The sequence below is a fragment of the Mustela lutreola genome, chromosome 1, assembly GCF_030435805.1.
Source record: "Mustela lutreola isolate mMusLut2 chromosome 1, mMusLut2.pri, whole genome shotgun sequence".
In the NCBI taxonomy this organism is placed as follows: domain Eukaryota; kingdom Metazoa; phylum Chordata; class Mammalia; order Carnivora; family Mustelidae; genus Mustela; species Mustela lutreola.
In genome coordinates, this window is record NC_081290.1 from 187,371,101 (window position 1) to 187,397,757 (window position 26,657).

Below are 26,657 nucleotides of genomic sequence, written 5' to 3' on the forward strand. Positions count from 1 at the left end.
CTGGCTGCTTAATGTGCTACAGGTGTTGTTGCTAGGCAACCACCCCACTCGGTAGCTCCGACTCTGTCAGCCCAGATCAAACCCCTGGTAGCACTTAACCCCGTAACTGCTTACCGCAAATGCTAATTACCCAGGCCCACCGAACAGCAGATTTCACACCATTTATTTATTTATCAAGGATCATGGGGCTGGGTTCTCGGCACCTTCTGAGCCTCAGCCAACGCTTCTCACCACGGAGCCGCCGGTCAGGCTGCCCCAAGCAGGAAGTGGGAGCCTTTTGCTTGTAAGTGTCTGTCCTCTTTCCTGCATTCGGTGGCAGCAGAATGGAGCGCTGGCCATCTCCGAACTGGATTCTCCCTCAGTCCACCAAATGTCTTGACTCCTCTCTGGACTCCGGGGAAGAGGTGCCCAGGCAGGTTCCTGCATTTTTGACTACTTCTAGGTTAACATGCTTCATCTAGAACCTCATAGTTATGGGCGGAAAGTCGTTTCTTTGATGTTTGTACTCAGTTGTGTAGGGGATGACCACCAATTTTGGATGATTCTTTAAAACTTGAGTGCTTCTGGGCACTCCTGTTCTCGGGCTTTGCCTCCGAAGGTAGAGTAACTCCCTGTCCTTCAGCTTGACCAGGAGTTATGGGAAGCTCTGGACATAGGCAGACAGATCTGTATACTAGGACGTAGACCAGACTCTAGCAGAACGGATCTGTCCTGGAGTTGGGTCTGCGATCTGGACTGCAATCGCCCTGCCCAGCCTACGGTTAAGTCCTTCGCAACTATTGGTGGATTCGTGAACACAACCATGTTTCTAATTGTTCTTTTTCTAACCCACAGAGTAGGGTTTGCAGGCACGAGGGAGACCATTGAGCACCAGGGCGAACTCCCCTCCCTTCTTCCTACCTTTCCCCCGCGAGACTGAACTCTGTCTGTAAGTCACGTGGTAGGAGATTTCCATGAAGCACTGATTCTCCTTCATGATGGCGAGGGGCCAAACAAAGGTAGCCCTGATTGTGAGGGGCGAGTCTCTGGCCAACTGGGCCATAGAAGTGGAGAGTTCCACACATTCTCAGCAGACAGCTTCTTCAGAGCACAGTGGCACCAGAGCACTGGAAGGGGTTCCAAAGGGTCCCTAACTGCTCTCCTTTTGAGCTCCAGTAAAAATCCCTTCTCTTCCTGGAAGTTGTCTAGATACTCAGGGTCAGAGGGGCAGAGAGGATTGACTTCTCTTGAGCACTTACACTCATTATATAGAAACAGGTATTTCTACCTCGTGCCCCACTGTGATACAGATATCATGCTCATTCTGGGTAGACTAGGTCAGGCGCTGGACTAGTGCCTATATATTTAACCTTTCCTGTAGCTCTAGCGTGTGGATATGACCATCTCTATCCTGAATGCGGAACGTTGTGGTTCAGAAAGGGGAAATAACTTGCTTGAGTTTGCACAACAAGCAAGGGGCCCAGCTGCTACTCTGAGTCACGGATCTACTTCGAAAGCCACAGGAGGTTAAGTGACTTGCCCGAGACCCCATGGCCAGGGATTGATGGGGCAGAGATTTGAATTCTCATGGCTCTGACTCTAAAGCTCTTTTCCTACTTTGACCGCTACTTCACACCATTTTTAAGAGCTGCCCCTCCAGTTTCTGTGTTGGGTGCTTGGTGCCTCCCTAGAAGTGAAAAATCCACGTGGCCAGCATGGAGGAGGAGTGGACGCTAGGGAGCAACGCAGACTGCATCCCGGAAAGGCTGCGTCGTGAAGAAACGTCTCTTGTCCGTCTCTTTCCTGTTGCCTCAGCGGGATCTCATTGAAGAGAGCAAGAGAGGAAGAGAGAGAGAGAGGGGAGAGAGGAGACACCGGGAGGTGAGGGGGCAAGGGAGGGAGGGAGAGAAAGAGACAAGATGGAGGGAGGCAGAGAAAGATGGGTAGGAAGAAGGAGGGGAGGAGAGGGAGAAAAGAGAGACGGAGAGGGGGAAACACTCACACATACACACGCGCCGGCTTGTTCCTGAGCCCTGTGGCTCCCTGCTTCCCTCCGGCATCTCCAGTCAGGAATGCCTTGGCTTTGGGCTAAGTCACCATCGCCAGCTGGTGGCATTAAGAGTTGGACGTGCCAGTTCGGTCACAGGTGACAGGATTGGGAACATCATCATGGCCCTGGCTCCTTCCCAGTAGAAGCCATAGGTCATGGAAAACCCCAGTTGGGGAGTCAAAAGGGGCCACAAAGAGACGGCATATCCCGGGTCCCCGTTAGGACAGGGGGGTGACGGGCTCGCCTCCTGAGTTTAACACTTTCATGCAAGTGGTTTCTCCATAAAGTATTAATAATGTTCCTATAATTGATACTTCAGGGCAGTAACCTCTGACAAAATGGCCCTGATTAGCAGATAATTGAGTGTGTTGGATTGTGTCCTGAGAGAGCTGAACGCCAGGCAAGGCCCATTAGCCCATCATAATGACCCCTTTTGTCAGGTATTAGTGTCATTAAGAGCCTGCTCTCTGAAATCAGTCCCTTTATTTAACTCTTTTCCCTAATTATATGGATCATTTTACAAATCAAAGCAAATGTTTGCATACAGCCCTGGTCCTGTAGCGGAGTGAGGCGCCGGAGGGACAGGCCGGGATCTCTGAGTGGAGAGTCCTTGGTGAGGAGGACATTCACGGTCACGGGGAGTTTCCTGAGGCGATGAGCCCCCGAGGAAAGCATTCTAGGAGATGCTGGTGCCCCTTGCCGGTTTAGGGGCTTGTGGGGCTGGAGGAGAGCACTTGGCCCCCTGAACCCCGAAAATGGGGTCTTTGACACCGAGTCCAGCCACAGGGCACCCAGGAGACACAGAACACCTGGGTTGGTCATTGGGTGCTGCTCACAGGTGGCTCCCGTCTAGGACAGGGAGCAGGAGCCTCTGGGAGCGGCCAGAGAGCATAAATAAGGTCCTGATCCGCGTGGCCGCGTGGCCCTGCTAAGAGCCGGCAGCCAGGTAAGCAGCTGGTGCTTCTGGGACTCCTGGGGACTTCGAGAGCGATCAGCCCCCAGGCCACACGCACAGAAGTTGACATAACTGGAGGCTCCAGGGACAGAAAGCTGCTTCTGACCTGTTCTCCCCAGTGCCTTCTCACTCATTAGAAAGCGCGGACGGTTTCCCTGGACGTGGTCCCACTCACAGCCTGACACCTTCCCTGCCCTCCGAGCTCCACGCAAAGCTTCGGATCCCAGGGCCGGATCAGGGCTGGTGAATCAGAAAGAGGTCTCGAGTCTCGCCTGAATTGCTGAGAGACAAGGGACTGAGAGGCTGTTGGCAGCACAGAGGGTATATTTTTATATATGCCAATGAGGAAGCCGAAGGGAGATCATTTATTACAGGCAGGGCCAGAGGTGGGTGAGCTGGGGGATGATTTATTTATTTGGCAAAGTGATGGGTGCATTTCCCAAGGAGAGAGAAAGGCCTGCGGTGGGTCCAGGGCCGGTGTGTGTGTGTGTGTGTGTGTGTGTGTGTGTGTACCAGGTCTCCCCTGCCTCTCCACCATCCCCGCAAAGGCAATGCCCCCTGAGTGTGCTCCCCCTTGTTTGAATCGCAGAGCAGCCCGTGCTCCCACGGTCTGCATCAGGCCTGCTGAATTTCCCAGCACCGGCCCTACGTGAAGAGCCGCCAGCCATGCTGAGATGCCGCTGGGGTTTCTGCCGAGGAAGCAGAATTTCGGTGGTAGAGTGTGACATTCTCCTCTCAAAAATAATATCTTTCATTTAAGGTAGGAGAGGAAGTTTGACATCCCGTGAAAATATGATTTTCAGTCCGGTTCTGCTCAGGGCAGACTTCTGCTTCAGGGTCTATGGAGCACTTGCTGAAGGTGGGGCTGGAGAGCCCCGGCGGCTGCAGGAGGCAGCGGCGGTCCTGGGGACACAGCGGTGGCGGAGGCAGAGGTGGAGAGTGGGACTGGCGGCAAGCGGAGTGGGGAGGCACTTTGCTTTCTGGCTGCAGCTCCCTTGGGGGGCCAGTTCTGCTGGAACTCCAAGGAAAGCAGCTCCCATGAAAGAAGTGCATACCTACCTCCCCAACCCGAGTACGGACTGCGGGTAAAGGGACACGTGTGTTGCGACAAATACAGTAACAACTGTTCTATGAAATGTCAGTTTCTAAGGATGGGCTTAGGACTCTACGGTTGTCTGCAGACATGTCTTAAACATTATAACTCCTAGTCCCTGACTCAGGGGCCGGTGTACCTAGATGAACAGGCCATGGAACCTGTCTTCAAGTCGCTCACGGCGTCCTGTGTGTGTGTGTGTGTGTGTGTGTGTTGGTGGGGGGCGGGTGGTGGAAGGACATATGCACAGATTCTTCAACAAACACATGGGCTAGGTGTTATGGGAGAGCACAGCAGGAGGAAGAGCTGACCGCTTCTGGCTAGGAGGGAAGGAGAAGGCTTTTCTGAAGGTGTGATACTAAAGCTGAGATTTTCGAGTTTGTCAGATAAAAAAAAATGAGCTAAAACATCACAACAAAGAACAGCTACATTTATCAGGGATTCTAGTATAATAATCATAATACCTAATCTTATGGAGCAATTACTGTATGCCAAAACACTTTGCATAATTTATCTCATTTAATCCTTACAGCAACCCTGTGATAGGTATTCTTGATACCCCCACTTTACAGCGGAGAAAATGTAGATTTTGAGGGAATTTGTGGAGATTAAATACTCTTCTGGGACCACACAAGTCTGTTAAGTGGTGGGAATCAAAGCTGAACCCAGACTTCGGAAGTCAGAGCGCATGCTCCTTCTCATGCATCAGCCCAACTTCCCACGCACTTTCCACATGTAACCTGTTTAATCCTTGCAACAACCCAGAGAGGTGGGCCTCCTTCTCCTCATTTTCAGGAGAGAAAATCGGGAGTGCAGGAGAGTTAGCGATCCGCCGTGTGAGGAGATAACAGAGGCAGAGTGTATTGGGGAATCTTCCAGAGGTAACTTGTGATTTCCTATAGATCCCCATGCCGATAACCCTGGCTCTTTGGAACAACAGCTCTAAGTCTCGCCATCCTTGTGGTTCAAACATAAAGTTTGGGGTGAGAGATGGAAGGATGTGACCTTGGCGGTAGGCAGAAAAAGGGTCCCCCGAGGCTAGTCTCTGACCAGTCTACATATGCTAGGTTACACGGCAAAAGGGTTGCATGTGGAATTAAGGCTGTTGATCAGTTGACCTTGAGATGAGAGACGACCTTGGTTTGTCTAGATGGGCCTGGTGAAATCACCAGGGTCTTCGTAGGTAGAAAGCAGAGGCAGAAGAGAAGGAACTAGAAAGAAGGCATGAGAGAAAGACTCCACTGATGTCGCAGGCTATGAGGATGGGGACATGAGGCTACCGGCCAAACAGTGCAAGCGGCTTCTAGGAGCTAGAGAAGGCTAGGAGATAGATTCTGCCCTCAAGCTTCCAGCAAACAATGCAGCTTGGCCACCATCTTGATTTTAGCACAGAGAGACTCCTTTTGGACTTCTGAACTCAGAACAATGAGATAATAAATTTGCGTTGCTTTAAGCCTCTACATTTGTGGCAACTGGTTTTCGCAGCCACGGAGTCGGAAAGCAGAATGGGTCAGCCTGAGGAAGGCCCTGCATGCTGGACTCTGGAGTTCAGTTGTTGATTAATCCATTTTAAAGAATGGATAAGGAGACCTCGACTCTGCTGAGTCTGTCTGAGACCCAGAGTGGTTCAGCCTTAGGAGATGCTACCCAAGTGCCCTCAGGAGAAGGCACAACCGGTCTATTCCAGACTGCCAAGATTGTATGTTCTTTGGAGAACAAACCTAGAAACAGAAGATCTTTGTCACTTGGTCGTAATCACACTGGCAGGGAGCCAGGGGTTGGGGCATGGTACGCCGTTCTTCTGCAGGCAGAAGCTGCTCATCATGGAAGCCATACGGGCCAAGAGGTTATATTCTCATTGGACTTAACAAGTTTTGGCTGGTGACTTATTTTACACCAGATACTGTGTGTGGGAGAGACAATGGTGAGCAAACAAGTATCCCACCATAGTTGTCATGGAGCTTATGGTTCTGTGGGAGTCAGATATCCAACAAAAAGTCCCAAATAGATATATAATTATAAATTGCCACGAGCGCTGTAAAACAGAAGAGTAGGGTGTGATGGGAACATACACAAGAGGGCCTCATTTCTATTGGGAGTTTCATGAATGGTCTCTTGAGAGGTGACACTGAGCCAGAGAGTCGTGCATAAGAAGAACTTCGTGGACGAAGAGTATGAAATGAGCATTTCAGGGAGAGGGAATGGCATGTTTGAAAGCCTGCATCTGGTAAGAGTAAGCACAGCCAAGGACCTCCCAGAAGACGTGTGTGGCTGGAACATGGTGCGTGAGGGGACGAATGGCACAGGTTGTTGCTGGAGAGGCAAGGTTGTGGTGAGCATTTTTGTGGCCCCTTTCAGGACTTTGGACACAACCCTGCGCAAGGTAGACAACCACTGAGTGGGAAAAAGAGTGGCGTGATCTGATCTGTGCTTTGGAGAATGTTCTAGAAGGCAATAAGAGGCAATCTGGAGAGCAGGAAGGAGGCAGTGGCAGTAGTCTAGGCAAGAGATGATGGTGTCTTTGACAAGAGTGACAGGGCTAGCACTAGCTGGGCAGATCTGACATTATTTTGAAGATAGACTCATTTAGACGTGGTGATAGGTTGAATATGGAAGTAGGGGGAGGAGGCAGGAAAAATTCCCAGGTTTCTGGCAGAAGTGGCTCAATGGATGGAAGTAGAACTTGTTGAAATGGGACAGGTTGAGGGACGGGAGAGGTTTTGATGAGGGGGAACTCCAAGGATTTTGTTTTGAATATTTCAAATTTCAGAAGCTCTTGAAAAATGTCAAGGAAGCAGTTATGCCAACAAGATGGGAGTTCGACAGTGAGGCTGAGGTCTGGGCTGAAGACATCCATTTGGAAAGTCGCTAAAGCCATGGGAATGGGTGAGTATGGAATGACACGGGATGAGGCTGGAGAAGCTCCCAATTTCAAGTTTGTTCTTGTCTGTACGGCTTATCTCAGCAGACCTGCCATTCGCTCCCTGGTACTTCTCTCCTCTCTTATAGTTAAGAGGGGCCATAACACTCAGTCTGTAAAAATGACAAGGGAAGGCCCATGTATGGTTTTTCTGCCTTTCCATTTCCTTCCTGCACTTACAAGATGGTGGAGCCTTTACGACCTGGGTCTCTGAGTAACTACCTGCGGCCCCTTCCCTGTTGAGATGTCGTGGATACAGAGCACAGGATGGAAATAATAGCTTGTTATTGAAGCTTCTGAGATTTTGGTTTGTTTATTATGGCTGTGTGGTCTTTCCTACCCTTATTAATACAGTCAGGTACACAGACAGCGTAATACAGTGATCGGCGGCATAGATCACGACCCAAAATGTCTGTTTGACTCTTGTCTCTCGCTCGGATTTCTAGCTCAGTGAGCTAGGGGAACGTTGTTCTATGGGTCTTCGCGTTCTCATCCTGCAAAGGAGGAAAATAGCATCTGTAACGTAGGACTGTTTTGAGAATGAAAATAGTTAAAAATATAATGCGCTTGGAACTGGAGAAATAATGAGGAGTCCATAACGGTCATTCAGCCAGGAGGAGGCTGCGAACTAACACGGCAACGGAATTAGAGGAAATGCGGACCAGGCCCCAGAGAATGTGACCTCACCCAAAGCCGAGGGAGAATGCGTTGGGAAGGAGGGAGGGGCTGACTGGTAGACGCGGTGGAGACGCCAGAGAGGGTGTAGGAGATTTAGTGACCTGGGGGTCCCTGGTGGTCTTAGCAAAAGCAGTGTCAATGACATGTAGGGTGTGTGGTGGGCAGGTGGGTGGTGGCAGACACAGAGGAATGGACCGGTGTAAAAACATGGGAAAAGCATCTGTATACAAGCCTTTGGGGGCAGCTTGGTGGGGAAAGACTAAATGGAGAGATGGGGGGTAGAGGTGGGTGTGGGGCCTATGGAGATTTTGATTTTAAGGTGGGGGATTCTAGAGCATAGTCAAATGACGGGGAAGTCCAGGTGGAGAGGGGAAGTTGAAAACTTGAGAGCAAGAGGACAGAGTCAATGCAACAGGCCCTTGAAGTTGTCTTGAGGCAGTGGGATCAGCAGCACAGGTAAGAGGACTGGCCTCTCCCTCCCCTGGAATGGGAGGTAGGAGGAGAGGACGGGCACAGGTGCAGGGAAGGGGTGGGGTTTGGAGGCAGAAAGAGGGGCAGGGCTCTTCTGTACAGCGTGGATGTGCGCTCAAAGGGAACGCGTGTTCCTGTCCTGCTTATGTGGTGGGGGTAAGGCTCTGACTGAGGAGAAATGGGGAGGGGTCCTCGGAAGGGAGATGGGATGGAGCTCTGCTGCCCATGGAGGGCGGGCCCCTCTTGGAGGTGCTTTGCCACAAATCTGGGTCTGAACCTTTTCCATGAACTCAAACCCGAGATCCTTCTCTCCTGTAGGAAGAGCTAGAACCATGTTCTCTGATAGGACAGCATTCAGCCTGGGGATCTTCAGTAGTGTTTCCCATTGTCGTTCCACACAAGCTCTCCTTCCCCACCAAAGGGTTTTGTGCAGTGTCTCCTGAGCACTTTCTGGGCCTTTTTGACCAGACCTCCCGGCTCATGGGATATTCCCACCTGTGACGTCTTCCGTACCCATCTCCTCTCAACTAAACCCAAATCCCTCTAAGCTAAACTCAAGCCCCTGAATTTGGTGATGCCTTTCCATCCCTTTGTCCCACAGTAACCCCCATCTCCCCCCACCCCGCCATTTTTATATAGCACCTGGCGTAAACCTCCTCCAGTTGTGAGTAACACGGTCTTGGGCATGAGGCCCAGGGCCATGTGCTGTGCTCCCCACGAGCATGTGCCCTGGAGTTGTTCTGTTCACACCCCAGTAGCTGCTGCCATGCCCCGGATGTGTCTCCTCACAAAAGTACGGAGGGCAGGAAGGAGGGCAGAAGACTCACACACCCATGAGTCTTCTGTGGGGGATCTTCCATAATAGATATTCACTAAACATGGCTTGGTAGATTTGTGGGAGTCAGTAGATATGAGAAAAGCTCAAGGGTGAGGCTGCCAAGGCTTCCCCTGGATTTGTTCTCTAAATGGCAGCATCTTCCTTAAGCTCCGAGCCTGGATGGCAACATCTTGCATCTGAGAGAGGAGCGATTCCATCCAGCCCTCCCCACAACCCCGAGGAGTGGGCCAGGAGGGGATTCCCGTCTGCAGGATCTGAGCTGACCTTGGGCAGAAAGGCCTGGCTTGATGGGAGAGGGGATCAGTGCTAATAGGTTCTAGTATGTTGGCTGGGGCTTGCTAATTGCGGGCAAAGAATGGGACCGGGCAGGCAGATCGAGGTAGAGAAGGAACGTGCTTGTGCAGATTCCATGACAGGACGTGGGTCCCCTCATCTACCTGGCTGACATTGTGTCCCCTCCTCTGGTTGCCCATCCGAGATGCTCCCTAGAAGCGCTGTGTGGGCATGCAGTTCAAAATAACAGTGAATGTGTCTTGGGTTTGTTCAGCTTTGAATGTGGCGCCCTGGAAACATGTAGCCGGCGTACCCACCTGGCGCTCATCTGGGGTCCAGAGTCCTCTCCAGCTGAATAAGTCAATGCAAGTGAGCTGGGGGGAGCCAGCTCTCCTGTAACTCCGCTCTCACCTTCAGAGACCCTCAAGGTCATCCAGTGCCAGCTGCACTATGGGAGACAGGCTAATGCTGGGGACGAAACCAAGTCAGGCAAGAGCCAGAACACCAACGGAGAGACCTAAACCATCATCCTCTCCTTGGCTTCAATGTCTACCTCCACCACTTCCTTCCTCCTCCTCCTTCACGACCCAGAGCATGATTCTCCGGAGGTGGAGTCCTGGTTGAAGAGAAGTAGGTGTGGTTCCTGCAAGGGAAGAGGTCCTTCGCGGAGAAGAGAAAGAGGAAGAAAGCACAGAGTACGGGCTCAAGGACTTTGCTGACAGGGACTGAAGAAGGTGCAGGCTCTGGGTTCCAGTGCTCCAACGGCTTGCCTTCTGGGAGAATTTCCTTAAGAAAGGAGCCCCAGGAATCGCCGATTGGGGATTACAAACCCACCCTGTCAGTTCTTTCGAAGAGAATTTCTTTCTCCAACCGAAAGCCCACTTGGAGTGCAAAGGGTGAGCTCAGTGAGGTTACTGGCCCTGTCTCTCCCTGGCTCATTCCCCCTCTGCTGGCTACACAGCCCACCTCACCGGGAGGTCGCCTTCCTGCCCCACACGCTTCTCACCCCAGCATGTCTCCCCGGTAGGTCAGGAGGCAGTCTCTCATATTTATGTCTGTTTCAGCTAACAGGCTGTGGACAGGCAGGGCCCCTGCCTCCCGGAATGACTGCTGTGTCCACAGCGAAGCTGCCTTTGTCCTCCTCGGGGGTTCCTGAATGCGTGGATTAGAGTCAACTCTGGGGACAGTGGGGACTGTCCAGGGTGTGGCTGATAGGGAACCCCTCAGATTGGGGATGAGGAAGAAAAGTGCGTTTGAATCACAGATGGAAACTGCTTATGTTTCTGTCCTTCAGGATCCCTTACATACTGGAGAGGAGCAGAGAATTCTGAACTCATCTTTCCTGAGAGGGTGCTTCTGGTGAGCTAGCTCCCCAAGTCTGAGAACCACAGCTCCTCTGAAGCTTGGAATTCAATTGCCCCAACAGCGAGGAGCCTTGGGGTAGGTTGGGGAATTTCTCGGGGGATGTAGTGCTCGTGCTTTTCCCTGATTCTCTATCCCTGCCCGTCTGGGATCCTGAAATGTGTTTGGACAATGGGTATTCTTTGTGTTGTGATGATAAGGGGTGATGTGTGGGTACCCTGACCTTGCCTCCTCTATCAGTGGCCCAAAGAACAAAGCAGACAGCAGAGAAGAGAGGAGGGGAGATAGGTGTGTCGGAGTGAGGCCAGGAGTGCCTGTTTTCTCTGTTCCTCCCACAAATGACCTCATTCATTATGGAAAAGGTTTAACTGATATGGAGTCATAACGTGCAAGAAGAAGAAACAGCCCAATCGATACTCTCTGGGGCACCTGGGGGTGCGGGTGGTGGAGTGCAGGGGGTGGGCGGGTGGGGAGGAAGCAGGGAGGAAGGAGGGAGGGCATTTAGAAAACGATCTGGCTTCAGCAGCGGCGCTGGAGCATCTGTGCTTCTGTTAACCATGGAACATGCGCGTCTAATCCCAATTAACTTCTGCCACCATCTTTAATCTCCGCTTTTCTGTTCACGCCAGTGACAAGACGTTAGCTGCAGGCAGAGAGGCTGGGAAGACCTCACATCAGCGAGGTGGGAAGAACCAGATGGGCCCCGCGTGCCCGGGTACTGGTGGTGGGCGCAGAACAGGCAGAAGCAGTAGTTGGGTCATTACCCGAGGTCTTGGCCGGACCTCCAGCTCTTCGTGACTCAAGCGTATCCAGGGAACTGGGGAGAATCGTTGGCCTTTGTCCTCGGGCCGTGTGTAGGGACTCTGTTAACATTTTTGTAAGTGGAAGCTCCTTACAGGCGCTGTTTATGTACCAGAAAGCCATAACAGGATTGAATCTTAATGAGCTGCCTGTGAAGGCCAACATCTGAGCTTGGGTGACGTCCAAGGGCTGCTTCTCTGGGCCTCAGTTTCCAGGGCCAAGCAAAGAAAGAATGATGAGAGATGATCCACATCGATATGGTCGCCACTGGTGCCATGTGGCCATTCAAATTTGAATGAAATTAAATTAAATTAAATTAAAAATTCAGCTCCTCCGTCACATGAGCCACGTTTCCAATGCTCCATTACCACACATGGCTAGGGGCTACTGTGTCAGAAAACATGGCTATGGAACATCTCCTGCACTGCAGGCGTTACTGTTGGACAGCGCTCATCTCTAAGGCGGCTTCCTCTTAGGCCATCACGTGAACTCTGTGATCCGCTGTTATCAAGAGACCTGCAGAATTGCGGATACACAGTGCATGGGCCCACAGGCACAGAGCACACACACATCACTCTCTTCCGTCAGGACAGTGTAGAGAAAGCGTATGGCTTGTCTCAACAGCTGCCTAATTGGGCGTTGCTTCTGACTTCTCATGAAACGTTAGGGACTTCTTGTGATTACATATTGTATACACATTTCCTGCATGCCTACTACATGCTAGGCATTGTTCAGAGCACTAGTGGAGTACAGAGTTTGGGGAAGATCCATTCTTATATACAGTTCCTTTGCCGTGAGAGGAGGCACCATCACTGTGAGCATCGGTGACCCCCTTTGGTGTCTACTTGCTCGATGGGCACAGAGAGCTCTGCAGAGGTGGCCTTGCCCTTGAAGGGCTGGCATTGCTCAAACGACTCTCTGACTGGATGAGTACTTGATAGGAAGGCTGCGAAGAGGTAATGGTTGTGTCGTGTGGTAAGTACTCAGCGAGAGGCATGGACAGTCCGTTGTGGGGGCAGAGGAGAGGAAGACAGTCTTTTCTGGGCCTCAGTTTTCTCATGTGCATGGAGGGGCAGGGCCCCTTGACCTCCGAGGCCTCCTCATCGCTAAGACTTCCTCTTTCGGGAGTCCCACTGCCTGAGCGCTCTTTAGAGGACCAGGCTTTCTCCGTGCCAATTTCAGGTTGCACAGGCTTTTCTGTGACTCCCAACGGCGCTGCCCTTTCCTTCTTTTAAATCCTGAGGAGGCCTGGAGGCACCCTCCCTCCCCTGTACCCCTCCCTCCTCCCAGGTTGCATAGCCCCAGCCTACTTCTTGTCATATTTCCTACTGGATCGGGTGTTTAATTAAAATCATAATTAAAATTGATCTCCTCATTAGCATGCACCTGCTCTGCCTCTCACATCCTTGCGTTCCATTATCCACTGAAGATGTCAGGACTGACAGGCGAGTGCCAGACCCCAGGCCAGCCCTGCCTGATGGGGTTGGCCGATGACAACATCTGGACAGAGAGGACTTTGGTGGGGAAGCTGCATCTGCGGCAGAACAGCACACAATTAGCACCAGGTGGGCCCTCTGGGGAGAGGCCGGGCTGTGTGATGGCCTGCAGGCAGCTGGCTAGATCGAGCAGTCCTCGGGGAAGGACACTGCCCATGTGCACTTTCCTAGGCCCCTACCCGTGTGCACGCACCCACCTGTGCCCCTGCAAGGGTGATCTGTGATAAGCCAACAAACCCTTGCCTGGGAGAATCCGGGGGTTGAAAGCAGAGGGGGGTCCCTCACTTCCCTGGGCGGAGACCTGACCATGACTTCCAGGAGCCTCTAGCAGGGCCGAGTTCTGGCTGCTGTGGGGGCTTGGGCTGTCTCTGGCACCTACAGAGCCTGGCACAGAGTATGCACTCACTTTACTTACTGACACTTGTTCAATGAATACCTTTCAGTCCCAGAAATCACTAAATGACATAAGATTCTTCCACAAGGGGGTGTGGATAGCGATGTGATGTGAAACATGATATCCCGTGTGCCATACCTTTTAGCAGATCCTGTTCGAGTTCTTTATTAGAAGGCTAGGTCAGGGGTGCCTGGGTGGTTCAGTTGGTTAAGCCTTTGGCTCAGGTCATGATCCCAGGGTCCAGGGATCGAGCCCCACATGGGGCTGCCTGCTCGGTGGGGAACCTGCTTCTCTCTCTCCCTCTCCCTCTGTTCTCTCTCTCTCAAATGAATAAATAAAAATCTTTTAAAATAACAACAACAACAACAATAATAAAAGAAGTTTAAGTCAAACCGACCTCACATCAAAGGGAGTTTTGCATGGGAACAGGAATTTAGTCTGTGGGGTCAGACCTCATTCCCCACATCCCAGAGCTCTGCCTCTCACAGGCTATGTGGCCCTGGGCCGTTGACCTCTCTCAGCCTCAGTTTGCAAATATATGAAATGGGACTCCTAATGCCTGCCCAGTAGGGTGGTCACAGGGAGGAAATGAGGTCATCAGTTGTGGTCATTAACGATTCCGTCTCTTGTTCTTCTTCCCTTGTTATTCTAAAGCTCCGATTGTAATGTCCTGCCTGTGACAGCACCAGGACTTACATCGTCTGTTGTGGTAAGAACAGTGTGTCCGTCTGTCGAGCATTTTCTGCATATGATAATGAACTTGGGTGTGGGGCGGCTCAGCGATCCCGACCCCCCCCCCCCCCCGGGAAGCCAGGGTTCCAGGGGAAGGTGAGCCCGCAGTGAGGAGGACAGCTCTTGCTTGTGGCCATGGCCGTAGCCGCCCTGAGCTGGCTTTGCAGGAAGAGTGGGGCATGGCGGGCCAAGAGAGTTTCCTGTAGTGGGAGGTTTGGCCTGAACGTCGGGCCCCTGTGTTGTTACCTCTCCCAGCTCAACGGAGGCTGCTGAGAGGGCTTGAGCGGGGCCGAGCAGGGGAAGGCTGGTGAGGACCAGCTGGGCTGCAGATGCTTGCTGCAGATTACCCAGGGAAGCAAAGCCTCCTGGCCTGTGGAAGTTCTTCCTCTGGGCTACTCGAATTTCTTCTGCTGGAATCTTAGTTTGTTTTCTCTTCTGCAGTCTTTGGGGGAAGGAGAGAAATGTTAATGACTCTCCTCCATTACCCAGCATTGATTTGCAGGAGGGGAGCTCTGCCATCCCCTGGTCTGCCTTTCCCTCCGTGCATCCCTCTGGATACTCTAACAAGGGCTTAACCAGAGATGAGTAAGTGTCAAGGCAGCCTTAGCTCACAGTGCTTCTCCCAAATTCCTCCTCCCTCTCCCGCTCCTCTGCCTTACCAGTCCCTGTCCTTGGGGGCTCGGGGCAGAGGTCACCCTCCTGGGGGAAACAGTCCCCCCAGTCCTGCCCAGGTGGGCTCACCTCTGCTCCTCCCCGGGAGCTGCCAGCAGACAGCCCGGGAGCCCTGGGAAGTCAGGTCAAATGCAGACGATGCAGGAGCAAGAGCCAAGGGGAGGCGGGGTGTCCACCAGGGAGGTGATTAGCTCCACGGCGCCTCTAATAATAATCTGCGAGGCTAACAAACAGCACGGAGGAGGAGGCGGCGGCGAGGGCAGGCTATGTACTGGCTGTCTCTGTCCTTGTTAAGGTTAGACGAGGAGGGAGCCCTTGTTAATTGCAGACTTATCCTGATTACTACCAGCTCTCTGCCGGCAGCCACAGGAGCCAAAGCTAAGGCTTCTTGAGGAGACCGGGAGCAGCTGAAGACCAGTGGGGCAGGGTTTCCTCTGGGCCCTCGGGACCCAAACTTGTGCAAAAACCCTGGCTTCACAAATTCAATTCGTTTGTTGGTCCATATGGACTGGCTGCTGTGTGTTCTATAGAACATTCCAAGCAGAGCTGAATTTCGATTTTGGAAGAATATGAGATGAGCGGACAAAGGTGGCTCTCCATCTATCCCGTCGGAAGACTCCCTTCCAGGACACACACATACACACGGATGCACACTAGTACTCATGCACATACGCTCTCACACTCACACACACTTGGCTCTGAGCTCTCCCATGTTACAGACTCTATAAATATCCTTTGCACGGAATTCAGCTTGAATTTGTACCTACAGGGAGAGGATGGTGCTGACCTTGCTCTGGCTTCCCTGGATCCTTTGCTGCTCAAGCCTGTAGCTGACTGAGGAGGAGGAGAGCACAGGGTGGGGGGAGGGAGGACTTCCCTCAGCTAGGAGGTCCGTAAAGCCTCTGGGAGCCCGCTGGTCCACCGTGAGAGGCAGCAGCAAAGGCAAAAGAATGGCCAGGCTGGGAGCCACAGGGGCTGGGAGAGCATGGACAGGCCACCAAACCCAGCCTTAATGCAAATTTAGGGTTAGATCCTAGCTTGAGCAAGAGCTCTGGTTAGCCTCATACAGAACACAGCTGGCCCAAGCCCCGAGGACAGGAGCCTGTCAGACTGAACGGGGCTGAGGGCAGTGGGGTGAGGCGCAGGCCACGGGGCTGGCCGGGCGTTAGTATAGGCAAATTGGAAAAATGCAGTTCTCCGAGGCTGTCCTCTGACACAGAATGAGTGACTCTTACCCCAGTGGATTATAACTTAAAGACCTCAAAGGGGCGCCTAAAATAAGAAGGGTAGAATTTTCTCCCTGCTGGGTGGAGGTTTGTCTTATGCAGAAATCACTTCATCTCACTGCTTCTTGGATCTGACCAAGAGGGACAATATGACCCTTGGGGTTCTGAGCTGCCCCGTCTTCTGCAACTGCTTAGAATGTCCCTTAATGCCCCGCCTCCCTGGGCCGCCGTCCCCTCTCTGCAGACCTGCCTACTGCCGGCAGTGGCCCAGAACCCGCCTCTTCCCTCGGCTTCCAAATCCGACATGGTCTCCAGGATTGGCTCTGTGGTAGCAGGATCAATAACCGTTCTATTAAATAATAATGATAATGAATGAATGACAATTTATTAGGTTCTTCATATGTGATAGGCCCCTGAGCTAAGTGCTTTAAAATGCGTTTTTTTTCCTGTAATCCTTCTAACTATCTGATGAAGGATGATTTAATGTATTTATGGGGCTTGGGGAGACAACCTGTCCAAGGTCTGGAGTGATGTGGGGAGCAGGGAAGAATCACTTTGGGCTTCTCCTCCTGGAGTCACAAGGGCTTAGGGACCCTGCCCGCAGGGGTCATCCTCCCTACCCTTCCAGTCCCACCTCTGGCCTGTGATGGCCAGAGCTTGGTTTCTCGGTCTTGGTGCAAAGTACGTCCCCTTAATGGATAACCAAAGACCCACCACCAGTGATCACGTGTGGCTTTTGTCTGTTTCTTGTGAAACTAATGAATATAGATTTTGGAGGACATCACTTTAATCCCTCAACCCTCCTTGTTTTTTGGGGGAAAGAAGATCTCAGAAAGTATCTTCTGCAAGGATTTGAAAACAGGGCTTTTTTTTTTTTTCTTTTTCTGCAATTGGGCCCCTAGGCAGGATCCTCTCTGAAGAGTCCCTCTCCAGGATCCATGCCCCATTCCCTGGGATCTGAGTTTCTTTAATACTTTTATTATTATTTCCCAGCTTCTCTGTTCTGTGGCCCTGCTCCAAGATCATGAGTCATCATCAGCTGAGAGTAGATGAGGCTAGGGAGGGGAGGCGGGCCGGCCTCTCCCCTGCAGTGCCCTCCCTTCCCCGCAGCACTGATTTTTCTGCTCCATTTGACAACTGGGGTTATTGCTTATTGGACACTTGGTGCTGTTCTGATGCCTTATTGCTACCGATTCGTTTCATCGTCACATTCATCTGGAAGGTGTGCCTTGTGCCCATTTTGCTGATGAGAAAATAGAGACACAGCAGGATCAGTCATTTGTCCAGGGGCACAGCATGGACATGTTGGAGAGAGGGCACGGACCCCCACAACCTTGGCACAGCTCAGACTCCTACTTCTTGCTACTGGATGCTGGGGATGGTTATAAGTGATTTTTTTTTTTTTTAATTGGCAAGCTGGCCTAGGAAACTTTCTACTCTGAATAGCACTGCTGTCCATGCCAAGTTCTAAGGCACTGACGTACTAATGAGTAGCGCTGTGGCCTGCTCTTTTGTGTCCCCCTCAGAATTGGAACAAAAGACACGCTCCATGGGTGTTGGGTGGGTGGCGGATTGATTGAATTTCGTACCTGCGGGAAGCTCCACTGGCTTCCACAGTTGCCGAGGTCAGAAAAAGGAAGGAGGGGAGGAGGCGTGGTGGTCCGTGTGAATGCGTCCCCCAGTGGGCAGGACAGCCCTGGAGTGCCGACCATGCCTGTTCCTTGGGTAGATTTTCGAGGCAGACACTGTGTGTGGCACAAGGTGCTCCTTCCCCTCTTTCCTGGTGGACCCTAAGAAGCCGGCCGCCCTGTGAGGGGAATCGGCCTTTACTGAAGGAGGGTAAACCTCGGGACAAGGTACACTTGCCTTTCTCGCACTGCTGTGGATTGAAACCCCATGGATCTCCTGGGCCCAGAGACAGACAGCAGGAAAGCAGAGGAAGCTTGACAGCTGCCCCCAACCATGGGAGGGAGGCCAGACCCTGTGCAGAGACTCACAGGTTGGTTCTACAGGCATCTGTGTTCTGCCCCGGGCTCGGGGCACCCTCCCCTGCTGCTACCTGCCCAGGTACACCCCCCCCTGCCAGCTAGACCCCCGCTGCGGGGCAGCTGGGCGCTGAGGAGACCAGGGGCAGAGCCCGGAGGAGGGGGAAGAAGATGTAACATACTAAGCCAAGCACACTCAGGGAAATAAAAGATCTATTTTTTTTTCCGTTTGTTCTCAGCAAACATTTGTCATTTAATTTCTTCCTAATTACACAATTACGTAATTATGTAGTATTAGTAAAATAAAGCCTAAAGACGTTTGAGTAAAGAATTACTTAAGTAAATAATGTCTGACTGAAGTAATTATTTCCCGGGTTTTCTTTTTTAAAGTAGAATTGGATGGAATGAGTTCAGGCATTGTTGTGGAACCAAGCGGGGGTGGGGACCGCACAGCCAGGGGTGGGGCCTGGCTCCGCTTACCCCCCTGGGGTTTAGTGCTTAGTACCCTGGCACCTTCCTCTCTCTGTAGAGGGGGCTCTGATAGCAAATCCCGACTCAGCGATGGCTTGGGAACTGGCCTCTGCTTTGAGCCTCCCTGCGCCGGTCAGAATGACCAGATGAGGACCAAGCTCCGAGCAGAAGTAAGTACTCGGTGACGGAGGGCTCTGCCTTGGCCTCACCAGGCTTACAAAGAGACAGCTACATGTGAGGTCACCAGATCCATAAAGAGATCACCCTGGCAGGAGGAAGGATGAGGGCCTGCGACACTGAGACATGTGTCGGGGGAGGGTCTCAAGGCTGCAAAGCTCCCTGGAGACCTCATGTGGGAGGCCCCCAGAGTGGGTCCACCCTGGCTGTTTCCTTCTTGGCCTGGAGTGTTGGAGAGCAGGCTGATTTATTCAGGGGTGGCCTTCAGCTCCCCAAAGCCCTAGAGGCCTGAGCAAGTTCCTTGGTAGACTTGGACCTGGCAGTGTGCTCAAGGGGTGAGGAACCAGTCCTCCCAGAATTGGTGGCCAGGCCTGGGATTAGGGGCACCACTTTGCCTCCCAGCTGCCTAGGGCCCAGCCACCCCGCTCCCCACAACAAGACCAGACAGACGCCTCAGACATAGGAACCCCTTTTCTGCGTGCCTGAGAGTCTGATGAGGGACTGGCGCCGCACCTTCTTATAGGTGATGCCTGGGAACCAGGCCAGCCCGTGCCCCCTAAAATCATTCCCCCACTCCCCTCTTCACAGTGCTTGCTCGTCCTTCAGAAGAGATTTGTTCATTCCTTTGATCTGGAAAGTCCCTGGACAAGGGAACTCCTTATCTTCTCCAGTCTTCCTTTAGGACAGTAGAACCAAGATATTCCCCCTTGGAGCTATTTCTGAGTTTCCCAAGGCCTCGTGGTTCCTGCGGAATTCCCGCGAAGCTGAGGTACGCGTCTAGGATCCTCAGAGGCAGTTGGTGCCCCTCCGCCCGCTCCAGGTCTCTGAAGGCTCAGACACCAGCTTGAAAACAAAGCAGGTCAAGACGACTTGGTCTTCTCCCTGGGGCCGTGGCTTTGTGCCTTCAATAGGCGGTCCACCCAGACCAGCATCATGTGAAGAGAACACCACAGAAGCTTCTGGAAAGTGACTGGAGCCATGGGGACTATATTGGGAAGGAATGCTGACACAGTCCTCCAAAGGCCAGTTAAAAAGATCAGTTTTTCTTGGGTGGTTTGTCTGTTCCCCGAGCAGCAAAAGTTTGGCAACATTTAGTAAAATTGAAGATACATTTCCCTACAATCCGGCAACTCTACTTTAGACATATGTTCTGGAGAAACTCATATAAGTGCAGAAAGAGATATACACCAGAGGAATCACGGCAGCATTGTTTATAATAGCAAAAAAAAAAAAAAAAAAAAGAAAGAAAGAAAGAAAAAAAAAACCACAAAGAAACAAAAAACCCCACAAAAAAACAAAACAAAACAAAACAAAAAACAAGAGGAAACCACCTAAATTTCCACCCACAGGAAAATGAGTACATTGTAGAATATTCATCCAATGGAATTCTTTCCAGTAATAAAAGTAAAGGAAGTGGAGCTACATGTATCAATGTGGATGATCCCATAAAACACTATGGAGCTAAAAAAGCAAGTTGCAAAAGAATATATATGCTGTGATACCACTTAGACAAGCTGTAAACTATGCAAAAACCACACTATGTACTGTTGATGAATAATACATAGGAATATAAACACCAGATTCAAGATGGTCAAATTCAAGAGAGGGGGAATACAGAGTAGGAAGGAGGCTTTTGAGGGAGGGGATGCTATGGTACGGAGGTATCCAACTTTGCTGATCATGTTTTATGTATTAGGCGAGGTGGTAGGTACAAGGGTATGTATTATACACCCTTCTTTAAAATTTTTGAATGCTTAAAATATTTTAAGAAATGTTTTACTACAGAATCAAAATGTGCAAATCCACCCAACAACCAGAGATCCTATGGGCTTTCCCCCAGAAGTGCCAGAATGTGGTGCGTATGTGTCTGAGATGGCAGAGGTGGGGGTGACGGTGGGGGTAAGGGGTGGTAGAGAAGACCTCAACTAGAACAGGCCACAGCTGGCTCCTGGGTAGTTTTCTGGGTTGAATACTCATTCACTGAAGTTCTCCTCTTCCCACAATATTTGCCTATGTAACAAGCTAAATATTCATTGAGTAATTAACCAGTTCAAATTTGTGGTATGAAAAGACAATTCCTTCTAATTATAGGGATGTCAGTTAAAAGATGCCACACTAGGATACCATTCACTGCCAAGAGAGCCTTTATAAAATTCTTGCTGTGATTTAGATTCAAAAAGGTAAAAAAAAAAGAAAAAAGAAAAGAAAGAAACCATTATTTTTGATAATTAAATATTTACCGGAGCCGAGAAAATAAGTCACACTAATGTTTCAGGCTAATCAAAAGCTCTTTAAAAAAAAAAAAAAAAAAGTCCCAGTGAAGATATTGTTGCTCTCGCAGCTTCATGGCCAGGTTCAAAGATTTCTGAGCTAAAACGAGCACCACGGCCAAGTTTCCCAGAGGCTCTGACCACTCTCCTAACTTCACACCCAGGGAAGTACTTACACATCCCTCCCTCCTGGAGACATTATGTAATTTACAGTTACTTTTCTGTTTTGTAATTTTAAATAGTTGCACGGGCCCCTCCCACACCGCCAGTTGGATTCTAAGTGTCATGACTACAGAGCTGTGTTTTTTTTTAGGGGAGCAGAAGCAGGGAAAGGGGAGGAGGTATGTCACCTGTAATCCAGTTCTCTCTAAGGGAAACTCGGTAATTGCTTAGCTACAATGTTAATTGGTGTGGTAGGAAATGCACCCTGACTGGAGATCCAGCTCTGAGGCTCCCCAGCTGTGAGACGTTGGGTGAGTTATTTACCTTCTCAGTCTCAGTTTTGCTTTCTGTAAAATGGGGATATTGCATAACCACCTTACAGAATTGTGATGACGATTCAGTGAGGTAACAGCTGTGAAAACAATTCGTATGTTGTAATTTGCCACACAAGCATAAAGCTTTATGCAAAGTCAAGTATTATCTTTATAGATAGCGATGATATGTGCTGGAAAAGGAGAGATTAAGGAACCTTAAACCCATCCCTTCTAATAGTAGATTCATGGGCGTTGTCTACACCTGAGACCCACTACCCCTCCCTCTGCAGGTAGTGACCAGTGTGGGAGAAGTCCTGTCTCCAACTCAGCTCCTGGCCCTTCTGAGGTCATGTGCCCACGACCACAGCTGCTTGGTCTAGGGATAGGGCTCGGCCAATCAGAACTGTCCGTGAATTTTAACAAGGACTGAGGAAGCTAGTCAGATCGTCTCTGCTTAAAGATGCTATAAATAGGGAACATCCTAACTGTATTATATCTGTTAATAATAGAATTTGCTGCATTTAACTGAACCCCCTCGCCCCCCTCACCCCACCCTCACATGCTACAGAAATAACTAAACAAAAAACAGTGGTTAAATAAAACAAACATATATTCCCCCTTATGTAAAGAAGTCCAGAGGTCGGCAGCGCAGGGTCAGCCAGAGAGCTCCAAGGTCACTCTCTCTTTCTGCTTCTCCATCCTCCGTGCAGTGTCCCCCTTTTGAGTCATCTAAGGTGTCAATAAAGGTGCAGGGATCTTAGTGATCTTATTTGCATGCCAGGTAGTAGGAAGGACTCAAGGGAGGGGGAAAAAAATTACACTTCCCTTTTAAGTAACTCATCTGCTTACATCTCATTGGCCAGAACTTAGTCACATGGCCAAGCCTAGCTGCAAAGATACCTGGGAAATGTAGTCTTTGAGCTGGGACTGATGCTGCCCAATAAAACTATGTTTCTGTCACTAAGGAAGAAAGGAAGAATGTCTGTGGGGCTGGGCTACTAGTAATCTCTGCCACGTGGAGTAATTCTGTCACAAGGACGAAACTGTTCCATTGTAGCATCTCTGCATTTCCTACCGTTTGATTATTCAATCTTAGCTCTGATTATGGGAAATATTCAGGATCCTTTTAATAAATTCTTTCTTTTCTGCCTTTTATTAAAAAAGTGTCAGTCACAACTCTAAGGATTGTGATATTCTCCTCTAAAACGGTTCTAGAGTGCCCGGTGACACCGATGGGGGAAATAGAGAACCTCACTGGTAGTGAGAGGTCTTTTTCAGAGCCCCAGGGTACTCACAATGTCACACTTGACCCGGTAGCGAGGGACGCTACCAGACCCCGGAGGCCTATGGGTAAATTTAACTAGAGAACAGGCTCCTGTCTAGGTTCATGTGGTGCTCTGTCCTTTGCCCTTGGAGCTGCTCCCTGCTTCTGTAGGTCCTAAACCCAAGACTCTGTGGCTCTCCCCTTGGCTCTGCGTCCCGGAACATTGCAGAGAACTTGGAATTGCTTTCTGCTTCCTCATTCCTTCCAGCGTTGTCTGAAATCACTGTTGTTTCTCTTCTCCACTCTGAAGTGCTGGGATAGAACTTGAGCCCCAGTGACTCAAGCTTTTCAGCGGCTTCCTTTCCTCCTGCCTGGCAGAAGCCCAGGAGAGGCCTCTGAATGGTTGATCTGTCTGCCTGGTAGCGCCAGGATCAGCACCTCCTCTCAGCTTGGCAAAGAGCAAGGTGGGACTAAGGCGGGGGTTGGGGGCGGGGGAGGCTCTCCTTGGCAATGCCTCTGGGGAGTCACTCATACCACACTTCTGGTGTCGACTAGCCTGGGGGTTCAGCTGACTTCGAAAGAGCCTGGAGGCACGTTTTGGGAGGACAGGGAGGCATCCTATTATTGTTTTAAACCCAGGAACTAACTAGAAACAGAGCCCATCTCCTGCTACCCTGCACCCCTCTCAGAGAGGCTGGAGGTGGAGCTCAGAGCTAATCACGGGATTTGCAAGGACAGGTCATTGTGGTTAGTTGATGGACATTTGAGAATGCATTTTGTGCTGAGTCGATGGGTAAAAAATACTTCTCTATGAGCTGATTTTATTGCTGCAATGAACCTCATCTCTGTGAGTCAGAAGGTCATCCTCTGTAGCAACCATGTGACTGGGAATCAGAGGAAAGAGAAATCGACAGGCCTTCAGAAGTAATTTTATACACCTCTTGCTGCTATTCCATTAAACCCAATTGCCTAGTAGCTAACCATTGCGGAGCACTCATTACCTACGAGGACCAGGTTAAGAGCATTATTTCATGTCATTCTGCCAACGACCCTCTGACATGGCCATGTTTAACAGTCCAGTTTAGCAGATGGGAAAACTGAGGCCCATAGTCAGTCATCAAGTAGACAGAGCCAGGATTCAAATTCAGTGCTCATGTGATTGCCAAGCCTATCTTACTCCACACGCCCTATTGCCTTCGACAGGGTTTCCTGAAGGTTCACAGTGTACCTTGAGCTGCCGGGTTTCTAGAGGCCAGTTCATTCTGAAGGTGGCCATACCTGCCTCCTATGCCTCCCTTGCTATTAAGTTCCAGAAGCACGATATCACCCAGAGCTAACACGGAGCAATTCAATGGAAATATAATGGGAGCCACATATGCATTTTACATATTTTAGTAGGGCCATTAAAAAAAAAAGGAACAGGTACCACTGTAACTCATGCCGTTTGCATGAAATATTGAAATAAACACATTACAGTGGTATATAGCCACACAGAAAACAAAAAGCGTCACTCTGGATCAATCCATTGACTCCTATGTGATCCGTGGTGCGTTCTTAATGCTAGAAATGATGCATTTTCCCAATACGTGTATCACAGTACAACAGTATATCTTACAGAATACAGTGGCTCAAGTGAAGTGTGGTTCTATCAAAAAAATAAAGAAGTATCTAATGCAAAAAATATTTTACATTTCTTCTGCTTTTTCATTTAAATTAAATAACATGTAAAAAAAATATATATATCAGCTCCTTGGCAGCACTGGTCACACTTCCGAGTGCCTGAAAACCACATATGGCTGGTGGCCTAGCATCTCACTGAAATTCTTCATGATACATGTGCAGTTAACACATCCTGGGCAAAGAGAAGACAGATCAGGGTGGACGGGGGATCTCTGTAGAGAAGAGAAGTCGGGGCTGGAATGACATGGAGGCCCCTGGGAAAGGGAAATCACAGTCAAGTTTGGAAACAGAATAATACAATGGGAATGGTGCTTTATAGAGATTAATCTGGAAGCATTGAAAAAAATGGGTTGTGGGGACACAGATGAGAGGCAGGAAGATTATGGGGAGGGGATGTCGTGAAGCCATGAACGCAAGAGTAGCCAGGAAAGAACAGTATGTCTGAGAAACAGGGACAGTGACCGTGAGTCAGTGGCGGCTCCACCAGGGGAACCAAGGAAGCGGGGAGAGTCGCAAGTCCCCTGAGGTTTTAGCCTCTGACAATAGAAAATGATAATAGCTCTGATGAAACAGGGAAGTGAGGAGGGGAAGCGAGCTGGGGGCAGGGGGTGGTGCAGGGGATACAGGGAGCTCAGTTTTGCTCCTCCTGTGTGTGCCGTCCGCTGTCTCCCTCCTGTTCTTCTCCTGAGCTAGATTGAGCGCCCATCATGGGCTGGAGGCCAGTGGGTTTACCAGGCATTTCCCAGGGCCGGGGAAGAACCATCGAGAGGGCTGGTGGGTGCTTCTTCATCCAAGACAACAAAATAAACGTTCTCTCTCCAACATCCCCTCTTGCCACGCTGGCATAACCGCAGGCCTTTGGCCAGGTGACAGGAGTAGAAGGGACAGGTAGTATGGGTCAAGTATGTGTCTCAACATTTGTGACCAGCATGTCACTCAAGAGCGTTATTATTTCTCAGCTGATAGTGGGGAAAATGAGGCAAAGAGCGATGAAGTGACTTCCCTAAGGACCCACAACTGGGACGCGGGGGGTAGGATTTCACTTCCACAGTGTGTGCTGAATACCCACTATGGGTTGGGGAAAAAGGGGGGGGCGGTCACCTTCCCTATGTTGTGGGGTGGTGTTTGGGTCCCCAGCAGAATCCCCCTGTTGAAACTCTACCCTCCCCCTGTCCCCTTCCCCTCCTCGCTCCCCCTCAGTGTGATGCTCTTTAGAGAAGGGGCCCTTGGGAAGTGATTTAGTTTAGATGAGGTCAGGAGGTGAGACCCTCCTGGCGGGATCAGTGCCCTTGTGAGAAGAGGAAGACAGAGATCTGACCCTCTCCACCACAGGCACCAGGGAAAGGAAGTGGCCATCTACAAACCAGGAGATGGGCTCTCACTAGGAACCGAATCTGTCCACACCTTGATCTTGGACGCCCAGCCTCCAAAACGGAGAGAAACTAACGTCTGTTGGTTAAGCCCCCCGCCTGTGCTATCTTGTTATAGCAACTGAGCTGATGGAGATGTCCTGCTTCAGGGGTGCTTGCCTCTCCAGAACTTTCTGAAGGGCAGGCTCTTCCCAGAAAGCGTGGCCCTTATGACACCCCAGCATGGCTTTAACGTCCACAGCTGGGGTTCATGACAAGCAGGCCAGGGAGCCTGTGTGGGAGGCAAAGGAGGGAGAGGCGAGACGGGCTCTGGGAGGTTAGGGGGATACTCCTCAAGTAGCTTTTCTCATTGTTAATCAGGTGACTACGGCCAGGGACCTGTGTTATTGCTCTAGAAGCTGTGTTTTGATGGTGTGGTTTAATATAGTGACCCACCTTCAAATACATACCAAGAAAAAGAAAAAAACAAAGGCCTTCCAGTGAAATAGGAGCTGGGGGAAGCAGCGGAGGGAGGAGAAGATGGGAAATTCTGCGTGGCTCCTGTGTATCGGCTCAAGGGATTTGCTCTGGACTCTCAGAGCCAAGTGAATATTGCTTATTCATGTGCGATCTAATCCTCTGCAGGCCAGAGGCTGAGGGCAGCAGGGGTGACCCGGTCGCCGAGGGGCAGGGAGGGGCTGCTGTGTCTGTCCTTGAACATGAGCTCTGGGGGACCGGGCCAGGCAGGCGTCACCGGCTCTGGGAGGCCAGGGTTGGGAGATGTTTCTTCTCGAGTGGCTTGCGTGGGTGCAGAGGCCATGACCGGGAGGAGGTGCGGACTGGAGGGGGGATGGGTGATCAGGTCCGGGATCCCCGGCAGGCCAAGGGAGTGGGACAGAGTGCGCGGATCCCACATCCAGGGGGACAGAAGCTCTGGGTGCCCCACCGCGGCGCCCCACCCCCCACAGAGGGACAGCACAGCTGCAGACAGATGTGGGCTCTCAGGCGGAGAACGTCTTTGTGACCCACTCAGTGGGCGATGGAT

The 26,657-nt window shown here is 50.9% G+C and overlaps 1 long non-coding RNA gene across 1 annotated transcript in view; it reads left to right on the plus strand.

Moving 5' to 3' along the window:
- The first annotated feature begins 1,375 nt into the window (after nucleotides 1-1,375).
- The window catches only part of LOC131836263 (uncharacterized), a 38,295-nt gene continuing 13,013 nt past the window's right edge, over nucleotides 1,376-26,657 (plus strand). The window contains exons 1-3 of the long non-coding RNA XR_009355568.1: nucleotides 1,376-1,860; nucleotides 6,848-6,963; nucleotides 10,552-10,697. This is a non-coding gene — a long non-coding RNA (uncharacterized LOC131836263). The remainder of the gene's footprint in view (nucleotides 1,861-6,847; nucleotides 6,964-10,551; nucleotides 10,698-26,657) is intronic.